This window comes from Athene cunicularia (genome assembly GCF_003259725.1).
Source record: "Athene cunicularia isolate RWA chromosome 1 unlocalized genomic scaffold, athCun1 chr1_part1, whole genome shotgun sequence".
Lineage (NCBI taxonomy): Eukaryota > Metazoa > Chordata > Aves > Strigiformes > Strigidae > Athene > Athene cunicularia.
The window spans coordinates 22,772-33,594 of NW_020799091.1; the positions used below are offsets into that span (position 1 = coordinate 22,772).

A 10,823-nucleotide genomic window follows, 5' to 3' on the forward strand; every position below is an offset into this window, starting at 1 on the left:
GCATTTGCCCTCAGTGAAGCTTTAGCTTAGACCCAAATTCCCCTTCAGCTCTAATGCTTTGCAGAAAGCTGTTTGCATCCTACAAAGGAAAAGCTGAACGAGAAGCCTCTGGGGCTGCAGGAGGAGCCCATCTGACCATGGAGGTGCAACCCGTTGCTGTGCCATGTAGTAGCCAGCTTGGACCAGTGGGACAAGGGCACTTTGCTCCAAGGAGACAAAGCTCCTCTGTCTTCAAGGGTGCTCCAGCAAACACCCGGGTCCCGGGGTGGAGCAGCAGCCTGTGCACTTGTAAAACTCATGCTGGCTCGCAGCAGCTCGAAATGAGATGCTGAGGAAGAGGAGTCAATAGATGGTGCTCTTCTTTCACGCAATATCACAGCGTGATGCTGCTGCTGAAAGTGGTGTCCACCTTTCCCTGCCACTCTCTAGGCATGGGGGGTGATGACCCCCTCGTCCAGGCCATTTTGGGTCTCTGCCTCTTGCTCCTCTGCAACTGGAGATTCTGCTCTTCCCACCGGGTTATTCCCCCCGCTTGAGGAGCTCCAACCTCCCATCCCCAAATTAATCAAGTTTTGTGGGTCCGGGGGGGCTGGCTGTGCACGTCGCACAGCCTCTCTGGAAAGAAAGGAGTTGTGCAGCTGTGAAATATTAATAACACTTTTTTAGATCTAATAATGCCTTCCTGAGATACCGTAGAGCCGATGAAAGCTGATAAAGTTTATTTTCTCTGCAGTGCATTATCTGTCTGATGCAGCCCTCCTTGGGAGGACAGCTCAGGGTCACTTGGGCAAAGAGTATTTTTGAACACAGTGATGTGGCTGTCTCCTACTTAGGAAAATATCTCACTGCTGCTAGAGCTAATAAAGCGGTTGTTTAATTATTATTTAATGAGCTTATGCAGGGAAAGTAGATAATCTTCCCTTTGGAAACATTTAAGTCCCTCTGCCCAGCATGTCCCGTGTCCCAGGGCTGGTCATCCCACCTGTCAGACCCCAACAAGAAATGCCGGGAGGAAAATGTTTGCTGTGCCTTTCTGGGCTGCTGCTGCACCACAAGCCTGAGTTGAAAATATCCCATTCAGCGTTTCCATCTGGGAGCTTGTTGTGGCTTTGGGGATGAAAAGAGAATGGCGAACCCACCAAAGGTCTTTCCATCTCCCCCGGTACTTTATATTCTCCTTGGATGTGACTTTGCAGCCATCCTGGTCCCCAAGCTGCAACACGGTAAAATCCAAGTGTGAATTCACACCCATTTGCAGCCGAGACAGCCCTAGAGACCGATGTTCAGGGCAGCTGAGGCCGTGCTCACCCAGACATCCCTGGGGAAGGCAGCGGGAGGGACCGGCAGCAGCACCTGGGCAAGGTGCAGTGCTTTGGCCAACTGAAGGGATGGACTCAGTCCTCCAGAGTTTTGAAATAATTTGAAATCCAGGTATCTGAAGAGATTCAAAACATCTGTTTGGCTCTTCTGTTTTTTGTTTTGTTTTGTTTTGTTTGTTTTGTTTTGTTTTGTTTTTTTAAATAAAGATGTCCACAAATGGCATTTATGGAGGCTATAAAGTGAACTTGCACAAGCGTGTGCAGAATAAGGGTGCATGATCCACGGAGAGCCAGCAGCTTATGGAGTCTCATGGCATTTGGTCCTGAAAATGTTCCCTCCATAGACTGTGGGTTATCAAGCAAACCAGTAAAACACCTTCAGCATGAGCTGTCCAGACCCAACACCTTATTTCAGCCTTGCTTTGCCCTCTTCAGCCCATCGAAAGCTCAAGGGAGGCAACGACGGCCACAGCAGCCTGGAGTGGTACTAAACCAGGGCTCCCGAGGGCATGTCTGAGCCATGGAGGATCCATAACTGTTGCTACTCTGCTTGGACCTTTCCCTCCTTGACCTTTTTACAAGCTATCAGGTCCCTGAGGAGCCCCTGGGCTTCCCACCACCATGGCACAGCAGCAGGCAGAGAGTGACGAGGGAGCTGGAGAGGCACCGTCTTCACAGTCCCACCTAAAAGCTCTATAAATTGGACTCTGCATCTGAGCTGGTCCATCTGCAGGTGGGTTTGGAGAAGCTCTTGGATTTTCAGAGCAGGGAAATGTATGAGCAGGATTAGGGCTGGTGGGGGGAGCCAGGTTTCCCAATAAACTGTGGGAATGCTGATTTTTGAAGCTGTAAAAGGCCAGCGGGACTGAAGGTCCGGAGGATGGAAATCCAGGGACTCGTTTTTGAGACAAACAGTTTGTGCCACTCTCTGGAGTTCCTGCAATATCTTGTTTTGCTGATGAAGGATGCCAATTAGACTGGGACCCCAGAGTGAAAAGAGTAGGCACATTTTACTAGTGATAACCAAATAATGTAACAGAGTAAAACATGCAGTAAGAAAAAGGCAGAATAATGCACCTAAAGCAACAAATAGGAAAATAGAGGGTAAAGCATCAAATCATCACTACCTGAGAGAGAGCGAGCGGTGATTCAGAAGGATCCATCACCACCTGCACCCGTTCCCAGCATCCAGCCCCGCAGTCCCTGGGCAGCCCCGGGTGCCGCGAGGGTTTGCAGAGCCTGTCCCGGCAAGTGGGGGGTCCTACGGGGTGCGTTCATCCTTTATGCCAGGCCTGACAATTGACAAAACAGCGGGTTAAACGCAGCCCCTCCAGCCACCTCCTGGTGGGGACCAACCACATCCTCATGCTGCATCCCTCTGCCTCCACCAAAGATTGTGGGTGTCTCCTCAGATGCAATGAGATAAACCCCATCTTACTTTGCCTCGGTGGTGGGTCCTGGTGGCTCCTGGGTTGTACAACTAGTTTTTAATCTGGAAATGCCTTAGTGATTAGTGCGAAAAAGCAATGGGGAGAGTTATCGAAAAAGAAATAATCTGGGGTTGTATAAACAAACACTCCTGACCACAAATCCCAGGCTCACACCACAGTTTTGAAAGTTAAGGAAATAAATGCAGATAAAGCAAATGGAGTAATAAAATGAATGTGAGGGGAAAAAACCCCGGAGGGATGGGACCTTTGCACAGAGGGGAGGGGGGACGGGTGCCAGGAGCCAGTGAAGCAAATACCAGTTTGGACTGGGACTGCGTAAGCAGTTTGCAAAGCCCTGTATCAACAAACCGCAAGGACAGCTCTGTCATGTTTGGATTGCAATTTCAGGAGAAGGAAATTAAAAAAAAAATAAATCAAAAATCCTACTGAAAGACATTGCAAAAGTTTTTTGGTTAAAACGTACTCCGGCTTTTGAAATTGCAGCCTAAGCCCCACCTCCACACACCCATCCCCACCTCCAGGCTGGGAAGTAAAAGTAGTGAATGGCCCCGGCAGCGGCTGCCAGAGGAAAACTTTAGCTCGCAGTGCGGTGGGATTGGGATCGGGAGAGCCCTGGAATTGTGAGTATGGCAGCACCTGCCCGCTGCGAGGAGATGCTGAGGCTGCTTCTCGTGCCGAGCTCGCTCGGGGTCTGCCTCTGAGCTGCAGGACAGCTTTAAGGGTTTGGGAGATGAGAAGTTTCTCACACTTTTTTTTTTTTTTAAATTTTTTTTTTTCCCCGTGTTGTTTTGCAAGGCTCATTTGGCTCAGGAGCTGGATTTTTCCAGCAGTTTAAAACCTAAAGGGGGAAAAAAAATGTTCTGCACGCCTGTTCCATGCCGGCTTTCTGCACATGTATTTTGTTGCTTCCCTCCCTGCTTGTGCTTATTTATTTATGTCTTTTTTTTTTTTTTTTCCCAATAAAGCAGCTCCATTTATATTCCCAACCCCTGAGGCTGCTACAGTTGGTTTCTCTTAGTTTTGCTTCTTTTTTTATGGCAACGCCTCTTCTGAGCCCAGGTCTTGGTGGGCTCTCGGGGAGGATGCCAGGCAGGTGGGGACCTGGACTGGCCCAGTGCTGGTGCCATACAGGGACCCTGCCCAAACCCAAATTCTCCAGCAGCACATTGCTTGGCAGAGGCACCGATTCACCCCGAGCCGAAGCAGGATCGCAGTGTCAGTTACAAAAATCTGATGTGACCTCCTGGCTTTGGAAAAAAAAATAATCGTGGCAGGGAACAGGAAAGGGTTAATGCAGGGGGAAAGCCTTTGTGCAGCTCTGCAGGCTGTGGGTGAAGATGCAAAGAGCTCAGTGACCGAGGGGTTACATCCCTCTTGTGGGTTTTTTTTGTGCTTTTGATGCTCAGGAATGGTGTGGGCTTAGCCTGGGGGTCAGGGCTGAGCTGCTGCCTCTGCCCCCTCCCGCCAGCATCCTGCTGAGTTTTTCTCCTCTGGGGTGAAGCAGCCGCCTTGGCTTCTCCTGCCTCTTGCAAATGGTGGAGCTGGTGTGTCCCTTAAAGCCTTGGGGGTGAGAATAGCCTCCTGCTGACCAGCCTGTCCTCCCTGAAAACCCGGATTTTTAACAGTGAGAGATGAGATTAAATGCTGGAAGAAGGCTCTTGTGCTTGGCACAGCCCAGCGTTGGCCACGCTCGCTGCTTCTCACTGGATTCAGCTGTATTGTCCCCACTGGGCTTGGGGACAAGGGGGCTGGGATGGGCTGGGCAGTTGTCCCACCCTGGGTGGGGGCCGCTGCACCCCTCGGATCTGGGTACCAGGGCAAGGCTGCCCCATCCTTGGCGGCAGATCCGGGCTGTAGGGAGAGGGAGCGGAGGTTTATCTGGGGAGACCTCAGGGTGCAGGCTTGGGGTCACTCAAGGATGCTTTAGGTCCATCTATAGAGGCTGTAAAACCTGTCACTGGTCCAGTTATTGAGCTGGTTTCTCTCTCTGTGCACAGATGCACCCCGGATCTCTTCTATTTCTGGTGTTTTGGGTAATTACTGTGTCAGAAAGGCAAATCCCTCCCTCCCTCCTCCCTCCTGTCTCAATCCTGTCTGAGGCGCCTTCTCCCAGTCAGTCTGTTTGGGTTTGCAGCTGTGCCACGGGCTTTCTCCACCTGGACCCCCCAACAGTGCCCTGGGAATCGTGTGGGATCTCTCTGGACCACGGTGCTATCAGGTCCTGCTGCTTCGTGTCCAACTCGCGCAGACTCTGAGCTCTCCACTCCCGTGCTTAGTGCTCCAGGGCTGCAGCGAAAAGGAAAATGCTAGTCAAGGATGTTGGAGTGAGTGAAAGAACAAGGGCAAATGAGGCAAAAAAGAGGCAGGGAGCTGGTTATGAGCAGCACCCAGGGTATCCTGCCATACAAACAGGTCAGAGCTGAGCTTCTTCAGGAGCTTATCAAAATTCACAGCTTTATTTCACCCCTTGTGTAACATTTGTCTGAGGCAGTACTGCCCATGGTTACTGGTACGGCTCCAGTGGGCGATGGAGCATCCTTTATCCAAGCTCCCATCCGGATCTGATTTCTCACCAGAGGTCCAAGCCGTATCGATCTGCTCCAAAGGGCCTTTAATCAGTAACTTGCAGAAATTCATCACTACATTTCTTTTTCACACCCTGCCCTGGTCTACGGTGTCCTGTGCTCCAGCAGAAGATGCCAGAAAAGTGAAAAAGCATTAGAAAGGAGACTCACCTCCTCTGCTGAGGTGCTGAAAAGCCGTGGAGCCTGAGCAAGGGTTTACCCCCCACCTTGTTTGCACAGACATGTGGAAACCTGTGCTCTGCTTGGGCCAACTCCCTCATCAAGTTTCTGAGGGGCTGTTGGGGCAATCACTGGCTGTGGTTAGCTGGACTCGAGAGCTGGCTGTGAAACCCCTCCTGACTCCCAATGCTCCTGGTTGTCATTTCTTGTTTGGTTATTTTGTAACATACTCTTAATTTCTCTTCATTTTCCCTCCTTCCAGTTTTCTCGCTTTTGCCAGCCGTGCTGCTGGGCATGGGTGACATTTCCAGGCTCTGAAATGCTTCGTCCTGGCTCACCCGAGCAATCCCAACCCACCTGTTGAGCCTTGCTGGGCTGCTTGGTTTGCTGCCTCCCCTGCAGAAACCCAGAGCTCTCCGAGGACCTTGGTCTGGCCAAAAATAGATCCCAACCTCCCTCTCTCTGTGGTTCCTGGCTCCCAGTTTGGTCCCAGTGCCTCCCTGGGGGTGCTGGTCTGCACTGTGCTGCTCTCGCTGTAGCTCAGCAGCACATCCCAGCTTTATCCTGACCCTGCTGAACGTGCCTTGGTTTCATCCATCCTGTGCATTAGAAACTTGGTGTCTCTAGCCGTTACCTTGCTAAGCATGGACTTGAAGGATGGCTTGGGAGCCTCATTGCCCATCCCGGGACCTGGCATTAGCTCCCAGGCTTTGTAAAACTTTTCAAAAGAAATAGAGTGGTGTAAGGTGCTGCAGAGCAGCGAGCGACGCAGGGAAATTCTGTCTGGAAACATGATTCAAACACTGCAAGGCTCTGAAATATCCCCTGGGATAAACTGATAGCGAGTGGATGGTTGGAAAAACCCAGGGACAAATCTCAGCCAGGGGTGCAGGCAAGGACTTGCCACCCTGCAGACAGACAGCTCGGCTGGGGCAAGATGTGGCTCCAGCTTCAGGTCTGGGGACTTCCAGTGAATAATCTCCATTTTCCCTGGGCTTCCTTGATCTGTCTGAGTCTGCCAGCCCATACCTGCTGTCGGGGTGAGCTGGAGATGCTTCCTCCAGAGGGTGTAAAAAAACCTGGCAGCAGGGAGACAAGAAGCACCATCCCTCCGTAAGGCAGACTTTCTGCAGTCCGTTAATATTAAATAATGGAAGAAGGACAGTTAGTTGTGACATGAATTAATTCCCCCTGCTACTCAAAATACCAGTGTTTATCTTCCTTTTCCCATGCCAGCCCCGGATGGCTGCACTGGCTTGGGGCTTGCTCCTTGTTCCCCATAATGTCACCAACAATCTTCTGGCCACAGCGTTTCCCCGTGGTTGTTTATAACCAGCTGTTCTCTGCCTCGCTTTTGCTGGTTACGGAAGTTTTTCACTTCTCCTAAGCTCTACTCTCAGTTCCCCCCCTGTTCATGGTAGCAGCATTTCACCTACCCTTGGATCAATCCCTCTTGTGTGCGGGTGGCTGACATCATTCCTAGCTCCTGGTGAAGTAAATCTTACTGGTCTCACCCCAAAATCTGAGGATGCTTTGATTGCTAATCTATGGATTAGTCTGGAGGGAGAAGAGTTGCCCTTCGATGTCCCGTGGAAATAAATGAGTGAGAAGAAAGCAAACCGGCGTGTAACTGCTCCTCATGCAATACTTAGCATCAGTGTGGGGGATCAGGCCCGCGGTCCTGGGCAGACCGTGTGTGCAGATGGAAAATCCTCATTTTGTTTCATTTTTTGGAAGTTCTAGACAATACATTAGTGAGCAGCATGTGGATTGCTCCAGGAAGAAATGCTCCGGGGGGCTACCTGGGGCTTTCAGTCAGGCTGCACGTACCAGGCACGAGGGTTCTGCAGCGTCTCCTGCTTTTCATTTTGCAATAGCTTCCCCTTCGAAAAGTTAGTTTTTCTCATCGGAGCGTGTCTGCATCCTCTGGCTGCAGGAGCCCCTCTGGCTGCTGCCTTTTTCCTCACTTTCATACGTTTCCTCCAGCTGCTCATTGCAAAGGGCATGGCAAAGTATTGCAGCACTTCAGAAATACTCAGCAAAAAGCTCGTCTTTTTCTCAGTCTTCACTCCTGTCCAAGCATCAGTAAAGTATGAAGAGAGAAAAAAAAAAAAAAATTAGCAGGAAGGTATTTACAGTGTATAAAACCCCAAATTAGAAAAACTGGTTTGGGATCACTTTCCTTCAGACTTCTCTTGGCAAATGTTTCTCTGCAGACTCGAGCACCATGTCTGCAGCCTACAGAAAGGCAGGTGCCCCGCTGGGGAAAGGGCTTTTCATACTTCATTCATCATTTTAACTCCTATCCCGAGGTTTTTAGCTGCTTGGAGCAGGGAATATTTCCCTGCCAAACACACAGGAGGTGGTGCTAAAATAGAAAATCCCCACCGAGGACATATCGCTTTTTTGTGGTACACACCACGTCTGTTCGCCCCCCATGCATGAGTATGCTCAGCATCTGGCACGGTCCCGAGGAGAGGGATAACTTTTGATTCAATATAGTGCATAAAATGGTACGAAGGAGGAGTAAAACTTGCCGAGCCCTCAGATCCCTGTCTGGCAAACGTCCTTGAGCTCAACAGCACAAACACACCCGTAGTTCTTGGGGAGAAACAAGGGTGGAGCTGCGGGGAGGTTTACACAGCACCCTGCGAGAGCTTGGGGTGCAGCAGGAGCAAGCGGGTGGTCAGGGGGGTTTCTGGGGTTACCAGCACACACACACCCCCCACCCCCCCCCGACAACTGTAGCCCTGGGCAACCTTTGTAAACTAAACCATGGGAATGATTCATGGCATTATGCAATTCCCAGCCTTGCTGTTGATAGCTGGCTGAGACTGGGGATCTCAGCCACGCCACCTCCCTCGCCCCTAACTCAGAGATTCCTTCCCTCTGCTTTTGCTCTCGGGTGCTTCACTCCCTTGCAGGTGGGGCCACCCCAGCCCGTGCAGTGGGTGCTGCCTTCCTCCCAAGGATGCATGACGGTGGCAGTGCCACCACGAAGGTCACCCAGCACACGGGGACAGCCCCACGCCGTGCTTATGGCACTGCTGGCCTCGATCTGCAGAGCTGCAGGAAAGCTGCGTGCTCCTTCTGGAATTACCACACAAAACTAACCCCCTTTTTTTTTTTTTTTTTTTGCAGTGGGGAAAGGAGAGCCTCTCCTTACATCCTGCCAGGGAATGAGTGGGACTGCGCCTGACCTCACCTTAGATCAGAGCGCTGGACTTTGCGCAGTGTCCCCAGGCTATGTTGTCCCCTTTGCCCTTAGCAAACAGGCCGTGAGGATGTGGCTGGCTCTCACGCTGCTTCTGGTGGCCGCGTTGGGTTGGGGTGGGCCATGGGAGCGATGGCTGACCACAAGCGTAGCGCAGGAGGCGGTTCAGGGGCAGGTGTCCCCCGTGCAGGTGTAGGGTCGGGCAAACCCCACAGCTGAGCGACGGCACCTGCAGCTCCAGCTCCTCCACGTCACCCCTATGCAGTGCCTCATGGCCGCGGGGGACGGTGTGAGAGTTCCCACCTCTGGTTCGTAGTGCCAGGTGGGCTCCAGCCCCTTCACCGCATCCTGCAGTGCTGGAGCAGGTGAGGGCCCCTCCAAGAAGGGCTCCAGCATCTGGCAGAATGTGCCGAGGAGAACGGGGAGCTCTGTGAGACAAAGGGGTGGGGGAAGGCTTCATCCTTCCCGAGTCAGAGGGGGTCAGGGCTGGCAGGGACCTCCAGAGAGCAGCCGCCCCCTGTCCCATGCTGGGGCAGAGCTGGTGACTCTCCCTCATCACCTGTGCTGGTGTTTCATGGGTTTCCACATCAGTTTTTCTCTTTCTTCTCATCTTTTAAAATCTCAGTAACAGATTTCCTTTTGTTTAGCTTCTCGGGAGGTTTCTGGGATGTGTCATCCCTGACACATTTCTCATTACAACGAGTCACCGAGCTGGGCTGATCTCATTTTCACTTTCTTTTTGCCAGTTGGTGCTGGATGGAACCAGCTTTTGGGCACATCTACACATCCCTTTTATTTCTCAGTCTTTTTTCCAGGGAGGGAATGATCTGTATACACTGTCTTTTCCTTCTGTTGGATTATAAATCATCTTTGCACCCACATTTTCCAAGCCAGCTTCCCATTTCACACAGGCATGCTCATAAATACACATACACTATTCCAGTTTTACTGCTGGTGAATGTGAATTACCTAGAAATTCAGCAGAAGGAAGACAGATTACGGGATATTTGCTGGCATTTTGTCTCCCCTGCTGGGATTTAATTTGCTGTGTTACATTTGCCGTTATTTACTCAAGCTCTGCTGAGCCCAGCGCGTGATTTTCCTTGTTCAGCTAACAGGAGCAGCGCTGCTATTAATAAAGGCGTTGTGATAGATTTCTGTCCTCGGGAATGGGACAAGACTCTGGCGTCACCAAGCCCTGTCCCCTGCTATCGCAGCCAGGACCATTGCACAAGTTCCAGAGAAACTGGGATGTTTGGGGGTTCTTCCGCTGCCCTGGTGTCAAAGGAAAGACAGTTTGGGGACAAGTGGAGCATCTTAATCTGTGCTGAAAAGGTTCATGAGATTATTTGGCCAAGCTCTGTACATATGGGGGTTATTCCCCAAATTGTAGCCCCCTGCTTTGCCACTTTGGAGGTCGGTGTCTCCTGGGAGCGTGATGAGATGTCAGGCAAGCAAGGCTGTAATTAATGGCAATGTTTTCTTGTAGCCTGGTGGCATCAGTTGGTGTGGGACCGACATGCTGGCACATCCCAGCTCAGCTCCCTGTACCCACAACACCCGGGGCTTGTTGTGCCAGGCTCTGCCTTCCTGAGGGATGCTGTGACCCAGGACAGGAATGTGGAAAAAACGGGGCTCTGAGGACAAATCCTTCATCTGCAGTTGAAGGAATGATATCAGCTGGTGGATCTGCAGCATCAGGCTCCTCTGCTCTCTGAATGAGCATCCATCCATCATCTTCCCTCAAGTATGTGGGTAAATCCCACGGGTGCTTGGTAGCTGCAGGCTGGGGTCCTGCTGCAGAAGCCACTCCACCGAGGCCCTGCCCTGGAAACGTCGGTCACCCTCGGTGAAACCTCGCTAGACTCCTAAGCACCGCTGCTGAGCACGGAAAGTCCCTCTGAGTTTTATGGGAGAAGCAATTGTGCTTGAGAGTTTACTTGGAGGCATATAAGGAAGCAATTTTCTGCTTCATCAGGGTGCAGCGCTGGTGTTAAAGGGCTTTATGCCAGGGTCAGTGACACCGCTTGTGGTCACGGATCCTGCCACCTCTGCCTGTCACCCTGCGTCTCACTGACACCAGTCGCTCGGTGGC

The 10,823-nt window shown here is 51.6% G+C and overlaps 1 protein-coding gene across 1 annotated transcript in view; it reads left to right on the forward strand.

Annotated features, from left to right (window-relative positions):
* The first annotated feature begins 3,294 nt into the window (after positions 1-3,294).
* The window catches only part of SLCO2B1 (solute carrier organic anion transporter family member 2B1), a 61,471-nt gene continuing 53,942 nt past the window's right edge, over positions 3,295-10,823 (forward strand). Inside the window, exon 1 of the mRNA XM_026859490.1 lies at positions 3,295-3,390. The gene's annotated coding sequence lies outside the window, so the exon portion shown is untranslated. The remainder of the gene's footprint in view (positions 3,391-10,823) is intronic.